The sequence below is a fragment of the Quercus suber genome, unplaced genomic scaffold (assembly GCF_002906115.3).
Source record: "Quercus suber isolate HL8 unplaced genomic scaffold, Cork oak 2.0 scaffold_688, whole genome shotgun sequence".
Taxonomy (NCBI): Eukaryota; Viridiplantae; Streptophyta; class Magnoliopsida; order Fagales; family Fagaceae; genus Quercus; species Quercus suber.
The window spans coordinates 101,876-111,474 of record NW_027070129.1 but is presented as its reverse complement, the minus strand read 5'-3'; positions in this window follow the sequence as shown (position 1 = coordinate 111,474).

Genomic DNA, 9,599 nt, shown 5'->3' with positions numbered 1-9,599 from the left:
AATCTAGATTGTTCTTATTATGAGTTGAGCCTTAATTATTGTTTTGGATAGTTAACTATTAAATTCAAGGGTTTCCATTTAAATATATGTGATTAATTGAGTCTTAAAGTTCAATGTATTATTGAAAATCATTTATATATATATATATATATTTAGGTACCTCTACCATTTCCATTCAATTATATATATATATGAAGATTTTGCTATTGAATACGTTGCTATTTTTTTTACAGTATTATGTTTTTTTTTTTTTTTTACACAAAGTAATATAATTTAAATTTACAAAAAGGAATAGATGAAGATTGTTGTGTTTTTCACGTAGTAATATAATTTAAATAAAAAAAAGTATTAGATAAAAAGTTTGAATTGTAATCAAATTAAATTTTTTTATCAAAACTTATAAATTATAATAAAAAAAATGATTAGATAAAGAGTTTGGATTGTAATCAAATTAAGATTTTTATCAATTTAGAAATTATAGGAGAAGATAATAAGTACAATATATATATATATATATTTTTAATTCTAAAAAAAATTCTACAATTTAGTGCAACCACTTGGCACAACCACGACTTCTAAGTCTAACTTTTATAATATAATATACTAGTCGCTAACCCAAGCAATGCATGAGAATCTAAATTGATTATGAAACTATACAATTGCATAAATGCTCCTATCTGACTTGAATTTGTGTTACAATTTGATGAAGAAGTTAAACCTTAAAATATTCGCGAATCGAAAGATTCATTACCTAGGAATTGTTGAAACAAAACAAAATATGCATGGCTACACAATAGAGAAATATAAGAGAAATATTAGTTATCTTTAAAAAAATTACCTATGGTATAGTCGTTGAAATCCACCAAACATGTTCAGATATTGCTAAAACTAATGCAAAATGTCAGATGTTAAAACTTCTAAAATGCCAAAAAATAATTTTAAAAAATTAGAAGATTCTAAACCTAGAATTATTGAAACAATAGGAAAAAATATATGACTACAGTCATTACACACAAAAGAGAAATAGAAAAGAAAGATGCTGTTGAAATATGCCAGATGGTTTCATATAATGCAAAAAATAAACCCAAACATTCAGATGAAACTAAAGAATTAGAAAATTCAGCGCCTACAAATTATTGAAACAAAATATAAACAAAAAAAAAATTGTAACTGCACATAGAGAAATATAAAAGAAAGATATTCTACCCTCAAAAGAATAACCCATCACTATAATTGTTAAAATCTGCAAGAAAATTTTAAATGTTACAAAAAATTAACCAAAAAGTCAACAGTTAAAACACAATGAAATTATTTAGATGAAACAATCTACTGGTGGGTTGAACTTAGCGCCAAGTTTACCCTAGGATAAAAGCTTGTTGTTGAGACTTGAGATCGAAATTATATATATAATGCGACTTCTTTTTCTTCCATACCAATCAAGTTGTCACCATTGAGAGCCATCTATGCTTGTTTTTTGAAAGGAAATTCACATATTTATTTACGTGATCCTGGATCATGATCTATCTCTTCAGATTGAATTCTTGAACATTTGGAGGGGTGTTCATCAGGCATTGAAGTATCAACATTTATTTCTACAGTCACATTTGTTTCTACAGCCACGGTGTCCTAAATTCTGAATTGCTAACATTTTTTTCTTAAAGAATGCATCAATTATTTTTTGTTTGCTCGTTATTCTTTTAGCTTTAAGAATATGACTAAAAAATTAACTTGAAAACAACTTAAAAAATAAAATCTTAATTAGAAATTTTTACTTAATTATATGGATGTCATCCATATTCAAGAAAAAAACAAAATTTCTACTATAATTTAAACAGTCAACCCATCATCATTTCTATTATTAAAATTTTCTTGTATTTTAAATTTTTTAATTAAGAATAACCCCTCAAACAAATGAAAAAATTATACAAACAAAAGCGAAAATTAAACACACAAGTACACAACATAAATCAAACAATTTAACAACATCCACTGCCACATGATATCTAACTAATCAAAAATAGGTAATAAAAAAATAAAAAAATTTACGTTAGAAACTTTGTCTTCACAAAGTGCAAAGATGGGTGTGGGCCGTGTGGGTGTGGCAATGCCTAGTTGATCTTCCCTTCAAGACTCATCACAAACAACCTCTCCATGCCTTCAATCATATATTTCTCTAAAAATCTATGAAAAATTAAAGAACATGTGAATATTTAAGTGTAGATAGTTGGAAAAAAAAAAAAAAACACTATAAAGAGATGAAGGTGTATTGCTAAAGAAAGAAAGAAAAACTAAAACTCACTGGTCTAAGTTCTAAATCCTAAAATCTAAAAATGAAACATGTTGAATGCTTGAATGATTTATTTTAAGAAAGCAAGAAGAAAGAAAATAATGGTTAGTTTTTTTCTTTTTTTTTTCTTTACCCCGGATCGTGAGGACTGAGTTTGAGAGGAGAGCTGAGCTGAGGGTTTTGTTTTGTTTGGGGGCTGCTGGTATTAGTGGGTAGTGGTGTGTACATAAAAGACTAGAAGATAATAAAAAGAAGGATTTTACTAATGTATGCCCTTAGGGCACACATTAATTTCTATTTTTGGAAAAAGTTTTCCCGAGAATTGGAAAAGTAATGACAACTTTTTCAATTCTCAAAAAAATATTTTCAGAAATAGAAATCTTAATGTGTGCCCTAAGGGCACACATTAACCGAACTCTAAAAAGAATAACAAAAGAAAGGGTTCCGATTTTGAGATTGAGAATGGGTGATAAAGTGTTATTTTGTTGGGTAGTGCCTTTAGGTATTTAAATATAAGTGGGTCATGTTTTGTTTTATTAGAGGATAAAAGAGGCCTACAATTGAAACTACAGCGTGCTGTGAGTGAATTGAATAGAAATAGGGGGGCTGGATGTACATAATGTTGGAAAAATACATGTTTTGTATCTCATACAAAACATACGTAGCGGAAAAATAACGGATCTACTTTATTCGCAATTCCTAACATGTACTATGTAAATTTTAGAATTCAAGAACAAGAGAGTGTACTTTAGTGTGGTGAAATTAAAAAACCAAAGACTATAATTAATGGTAAATTTAAACTTATCAAGAGTTGACAAAAAAGTCCAAGACCTATTAGAGCTAGAGTCTTATTTGTTCCATTTTGGTCTCACTCCAAGCCACATACTAAAACCCAATTGGAATGACCCAAAAGGCTAACCCAATTAGATAAAAGTGTTTCCAAGTTATTCTCATATATTTATGAAATCCAATTGATTTCATAAATATATATTTTAGTAACTCCTTACTAAAGTAATTAGGCCTAATATTCTGAATAACCAAACTCATTAAACTTATCTTAAGAGAATATTTTATATCTCTGTTAAGAGATTATGAATTCCATATTGAGAATATATGTTTCATCAACATTAAATGTAGTTGCCCAACATACTGAGGTTTTAATCATGACTTTAAATCTCACTCCTGATATATCAAAACAACCTACACCTCATGATCATGTCCTTTATTCTCTCAAAATTAAGAGTTTATGTAAATAGAAGTCATGAGATTTATTATTCATTTGACAGACATTATGAGAATAATAAATTTTACGGCGGTCCAGTTTAATATGTTTTAACTCTTAAAATATATTAACATATTAATTAGAAGTCTCCATTTCCATGATCAAGACAAATCATCTTAGTTGATATGTTATAGTTTCTGCAGGTGAAATGTCCAATTTCATTACCGAATACGAACTAAAATTCTGAGTTTACAAAGAATTTATGATTTATATCTTCCGTGATAAAATCACATAAATCATATACTATGCATCTCATGGACTATATGATAATATCCAAATATTAATGTTACCATTATTTTAGATAATAATAAAACAACTTTATTAATCATAACATATGTCATACATAACATCATACAATAGGATTTAATGGTACATATCCTAACAATCTCCCACTTGCCTTAAAGACTATTGTGCACTAATCTAAGTCTCATTCCCTCCAAATGTGACTCAAAAGTCCTTTGGGGCAAGGCTTTGGTAAAAGGATCTACTAGATTGCTTGCACTATTAATCTTTAAAACTACTACATCTTCTCGAGCAACAATGTCTCGAATGATGTGATACTTTCTTTCTATGTGCTTTTCTTTCTTGTAATTCTTTGGATCTTTGGATTGTCCAACCGCTCCATTATTGTCGCAGAACAATGTGATAGGACCTTGCTTAATTCTCATAACACCAAGATTAGAAAAGAATTTCTTGAGCCAAACAACTTCCTTTACCACTTCACAAGCAGCAACATATTTAGCTTCCATGGTGGAGTTAGCAATACAAGATTACTTAACATTCCTCCAACTTATGGCTCCATCTCCCAAGGTGAACACATAACCTAAAGTGTGTATATATATATATATATTTTAATGAAATTTTGTGTTTTTTAGAACTCTGCTTTGGATTGACACAATTTATGTTTGTATTTTTAAATTGTTATTTTTTTTTTTCTATCTAATTGGAGAAATTAAAAAAATAAAATAACTTATAATAAGGTGTAAAAAATTTAAATAATTTTGTTTAAAAAAAATAACAATGATGTGGCAAATTCTGAAGAGGTCAACAAAAAGTCAAAGGTTTCGGTTTAAGTTTGAGTTTGAGTTTAAGTTAGACTTGTTAGAAAGATAGAGTTTCACTTCTTATTAAGTTTATATTTGTGGGGCCTGTTACCTAAAAAAGGTATAGTAGCCCTCAGAATTGGGCCCAGGGCCCAAAGGCCCGATCCGAGGATACGCGTATGTCCGAGGACAGCCTAAAGAAGTTTTATTCACGTTAAATAGGTGATATGAAAGGTATAAACAGGTGTTATATACGGTGGTATAGCACACGTCCGAGGACGCCAAAGTCCGAGGTGAAGGTAACCTTCGTACTGACTGAAAGATTCTGCCAGGTTGTAGCTGAATTGGAAGTTGGATATAGCTTAAAGAGGCGTCGGAGAAGGTAGAAAATATAGAGTGCGGTAAGAGGGTGGTAGGCCCAGGCTTTTTGGACTCGCTCGACGGTTTCGTGGGATGGTGTGGAGGGGACAACGTGGAAAAAGAAATCTAAACATGGGTTTCCTGTTGCTTTGTAGGTTAACGAACAGTTTTCTGTGAAGCCGAGTGTGGGTTCTTGGGTTGAAAGATTTAGGGTTTCTACTGAGGACTCGATGATGGCGGTAGTGCTGTTGATCTGGGGTGGGCCGAGAAGAAGGGAATCTGAGGCCATTGGGATTTTACGTTAGGAAGGGTGAGTGAGACTGAGATTTTTGATTGAGATTTGAGAGAGAGAGAGAGAGAGAGATGTAGTTTGATTATGAATTTGTGACTGTGAATAGGGTTTACAAAGGGAATTTATATACACACTAGGAGTGATATGTCGGATTTAATTTACAAAGGGAATTTTTTGCTGTTGTGTTCAGTTGGGTTATCGGGGTGGGCTTGATAGTTGGCCTATTTTGGATGTCGAACCAACTTGAGAAAAACCCAAACCCAAACCAATCAGATCACTCAACCAAAAATCAATAATACTTCAAGAACCCAGGTACAAAAATTTGAGTCCAAATCTTCTGTCCCACTTTACATGTTCCACTCTATGCTCCACCAATAAAAACTTGACACATGTTCACCTAATTAATTAATTACTACCATTAATTAATGATGGTAGTATTAATAAGTCAATAAATGGTAGCATTTAATTAGTTAGGTGAACATGTGGCAAGTTTTTATTGGTGGAGCATGGAGTGGAGCAGGAAAAGTGGGACAGAAGATTTGGACTCCAAAAATTTAAAGGATGCAAAACTAACAACAGTCAGAACATTTGGGGAAGTAACCTACTAACCTGGCCACGTTGGCTGTCTGCTCCTCATGATCCTCATCGATTTAACGATAGATTTGCTTTTGAACCCATTTTCTTTTGGGTACTTCGTATTGAAGCACATAGTTGCTTAAGTATTTAAAGGAAGGGAGGCAATCAAAGCAGTGTTCGTAAAAGTGTGCGCAGCGTATTTGAAGAAGTGCGCCTTTCGGAGTTTTTCGATCAGCTCAATGTTCTATTTTGTGAGATTTATATATATATATATATATAAAATAAACTTTTGCATATATATACAAAAACCCAAGTTTGCATATATGCATATATATATATATATATATATATTTTGTTTCCCACAGTATTTTCTCAAAACTTTCAACTTAGAGGTGTTCGTGGTGTGGTGCGGTGCAGTTTTAGGCCATTTTTAGAACCGCACTTTGCGGTGTGGTTTAGCTAAAATCGTAACTGCACCACACCTTGTTCTTGCGGACAAATGTGCGATGTGGTGCGGTTTAGAGTTTAACCAAAACTATAACCGCACTACACCTCATTTTTGCAATCATATGTGCGATACTATATATAAGATGCGGTTTGAAATCAATATATTTTGCAAATTTTAGGCTTTTCCTACTCAACCCAAAACTAATTTTTTCCTTTTTTTTTTTGGCCAAGTTTTTAAATTATTGAGCTATATTAAATATATTAATATATAGAGAGGATCCGATGTGGTGCATTTTGTGCGGTTTTCTTATTATAAAACCACAAACTGCACTGCACCATGTGGTATGGTGTGGTGCACTATTACTTGCGGTGTAGCGTGGTTATGCCATTTTGAGGACGATTTTGGTGCGGTTTGTATAGTTTATGCGGTTTGGCGAACACCCCTACTAATCACTGTTCGTGACAGGTGGGCCCATAATGAGGTAAATTGCTGGCCCAAGAAGTTTTTTCAAAATGCTGATGCCTAAACTTGAACTAGAGAGCTCCTAGTCAAACCCAAGACAGTATATATATATAAGAGAGAGAGGGGAGATTTTAGTGAGCAGTACTGGGAAGTGTGGATGCTGGTATTAGAAGGAGAGAGATGGATGTTAAACGACGGTCGTTTTTTAAAACGACTAGACAAGAAGTACTTGTTTTCTTTGTTATTTTATGTAAAAAAAAATTTAATAATTGAGACAACATAGAGATGAAGAAAGATTTTTTTTTAGTTTAGGGTGAAAAAAGATTTTATTTTAAAATTTAACTAGCATTATCCTGTGCAGTCACGGCTTAATCAAAATTATATATAAATAATTATTTTATTAATTTACTTAAAATAAATAAGAATATTTTACTTTTTTATAGGAAGTGTCAATTCAGCTACAACTTTAGCAATGTGTTATAAGTCGTAATGATGCAAGAGATTAAGATATCATAAAATGCATATATATATATATATATATATGATTTTTAATAATACATTGAACTTTAAACTCAATTAATCACATATATTTAAAAAAGAAGAAAACCCTTGAATTTAATAGTTAAAAACTATCCAAAATAATAATTGAAATCATGTTTAAGTAGAAACCTTAATTCAATAATTAAAAACAATCTAAATTATTAAATTTTTAAAATTTGAAGTAGAGAGACTACATGGAATTTAATTTCCCTTGAAAGCATGGAAGAAGACACCGAAACTTGAGTGGGTTACCCTACCAAGTTTAAGTCTTTCTTGCTGTACATGTGTTGTATATGCATGAAAATTATTGAATTTAACATTTTTTTAGAAAAGAGGTGGTGTAGTCTTTCCTTGTTAGCTAATTCTTATTATAATCCTTTGTTTTGGGGAGAGAGAGAAACCTTCTTTTGGGGGAAAAAAAAGGTCAGTATAATATATAATAGCTAAATATTAATTTTTGGAAGTGGTATCTCATACAGATAAGTATTTCAATTGTGGGTTTTGGTAGTTAGAAATTAGCGCATATATAGTAGTTAATAATTAGAAGATTTTGTTGTTGAATACGTTGCTATTTATTTTATTTTTTTTATGGGTATTATGTTGTTTTTTTTTCCCTTACACGAAGTAATATAATTTAAATTAAAAAAGAAGGAATAGATGGAGATTTTTGCTTTCTTTTTATTTTTTACATGTACTATGTTGTTGTTGTTTAAAAAAAATGATTAGATGAAAAGTTTGAATTGTAATCAAATTAAAATTTGTTATCAACTTATAAATTATAATAATAAAAAGTTCAGATGAAGAATTTAGATTGTAATCAAATTAAGATTATTATCAATTTATAAATTATAGGAGAAAAGGATAAGTACAAAAATTATATTTATTTTTTTAAAATTCTAAAAAAATTTCTGCAATTTAGCGCAATCATTTGACGCAACTACAACATTTAAGTCCGACTTTTATTATATAGTATATGATATATATATATATATATCAACCACTAAACACATTATTTATGTAAATTATCCCAAATAGTTGAATATTGAATAGTTTAATATTTGACAAAAAAATATTAAAAATAATAATTTAAAATATTATTAAAAAAAGTGTGAATCCATGGTGGCTTTAGACCACTGTTTGGGTGTGAGACTGGTATTTTACATTACTTTTTAAGTTCAGTAGGTTTAGAGTAGTAGACTATAAAGACTGGTATTTTACATTACTTTTTAAGTTCAGTAGGTTTAGAGTAGTAGACTTACTCATAGGTTCGGTAGATGGACATAACTGATTAAAAAAAAAAAAAGATGGACATAAACATCCATAATAAGTCAAAAAATTGTCAATTGAATTTAGAAATTTGTAATTTTTTGATCTATACATACTATACTCCATTGAGGCTGCGATTTAAACGCAGAACAAACGACAAGTATATAACTTTTCATGGTTTTATACGAGATGATGCCATATAAATGCTAAGAGAAAGAGAGTGACAGATGTGGAGGCGGCTTTCAGCTTGAAGAGAGACAAACAGATTTGAGAGACTAAGAGCATCTCCAACAAATTTATCAAATTTTTGTACTGTTTGAAGAATGAACAATGACTTTTATCTTTATCTACTCACTTTTTCAAATACACTTTCCAATAGATTCTCTATCCCATTCTCTATCTCATTTAAATATTATTTCTTCACTCATTATTTATCCTTTTTTTTAACAACTATACATCTTCTAATATTTTTTTTATTCAACACCCAATTATTATAATAGGAAAAAAGCATTTGAAAAATGAATAGTAACCTATCAGACTTGATGGGCTACTGTTTATGAGCCAAAAAAATAAAATAAAATAAGGTATAGAGAATCGGTCGGAGCATGAACAGTAGCATATATTCTCTATATTTTGGCTATGCATACTCTATTGGAGATGCTCTAAAAAGAGGAGAGGAAGAAAAAGAATCGGGTACCATCGGCTAAAAATAAGCATAAATAAATAAATAAATAAAAGAAAGAAACTATGCATAATAAATAACAAATAGTGAGATGATGTGTAAAATTAGGAGGCTTCTATTAATAGAGTTTGTTATGGACTAAAATTCTCAAAAGTAAACGTGTTCTAATTGGAATTGGTTTTATTTATATATATATATATATATATTAAAATATTTATTAAGTAATGTTGATGTGTAAAATTATGCATATGTCAGTCGCTTTGGTTTTATCTAAAATTCTCAAAAGTAGACGTGTTCTAATTGAAATTGGTTATATATATATATATATATATATAAAAGTTTTACCCATAATATTAATTGC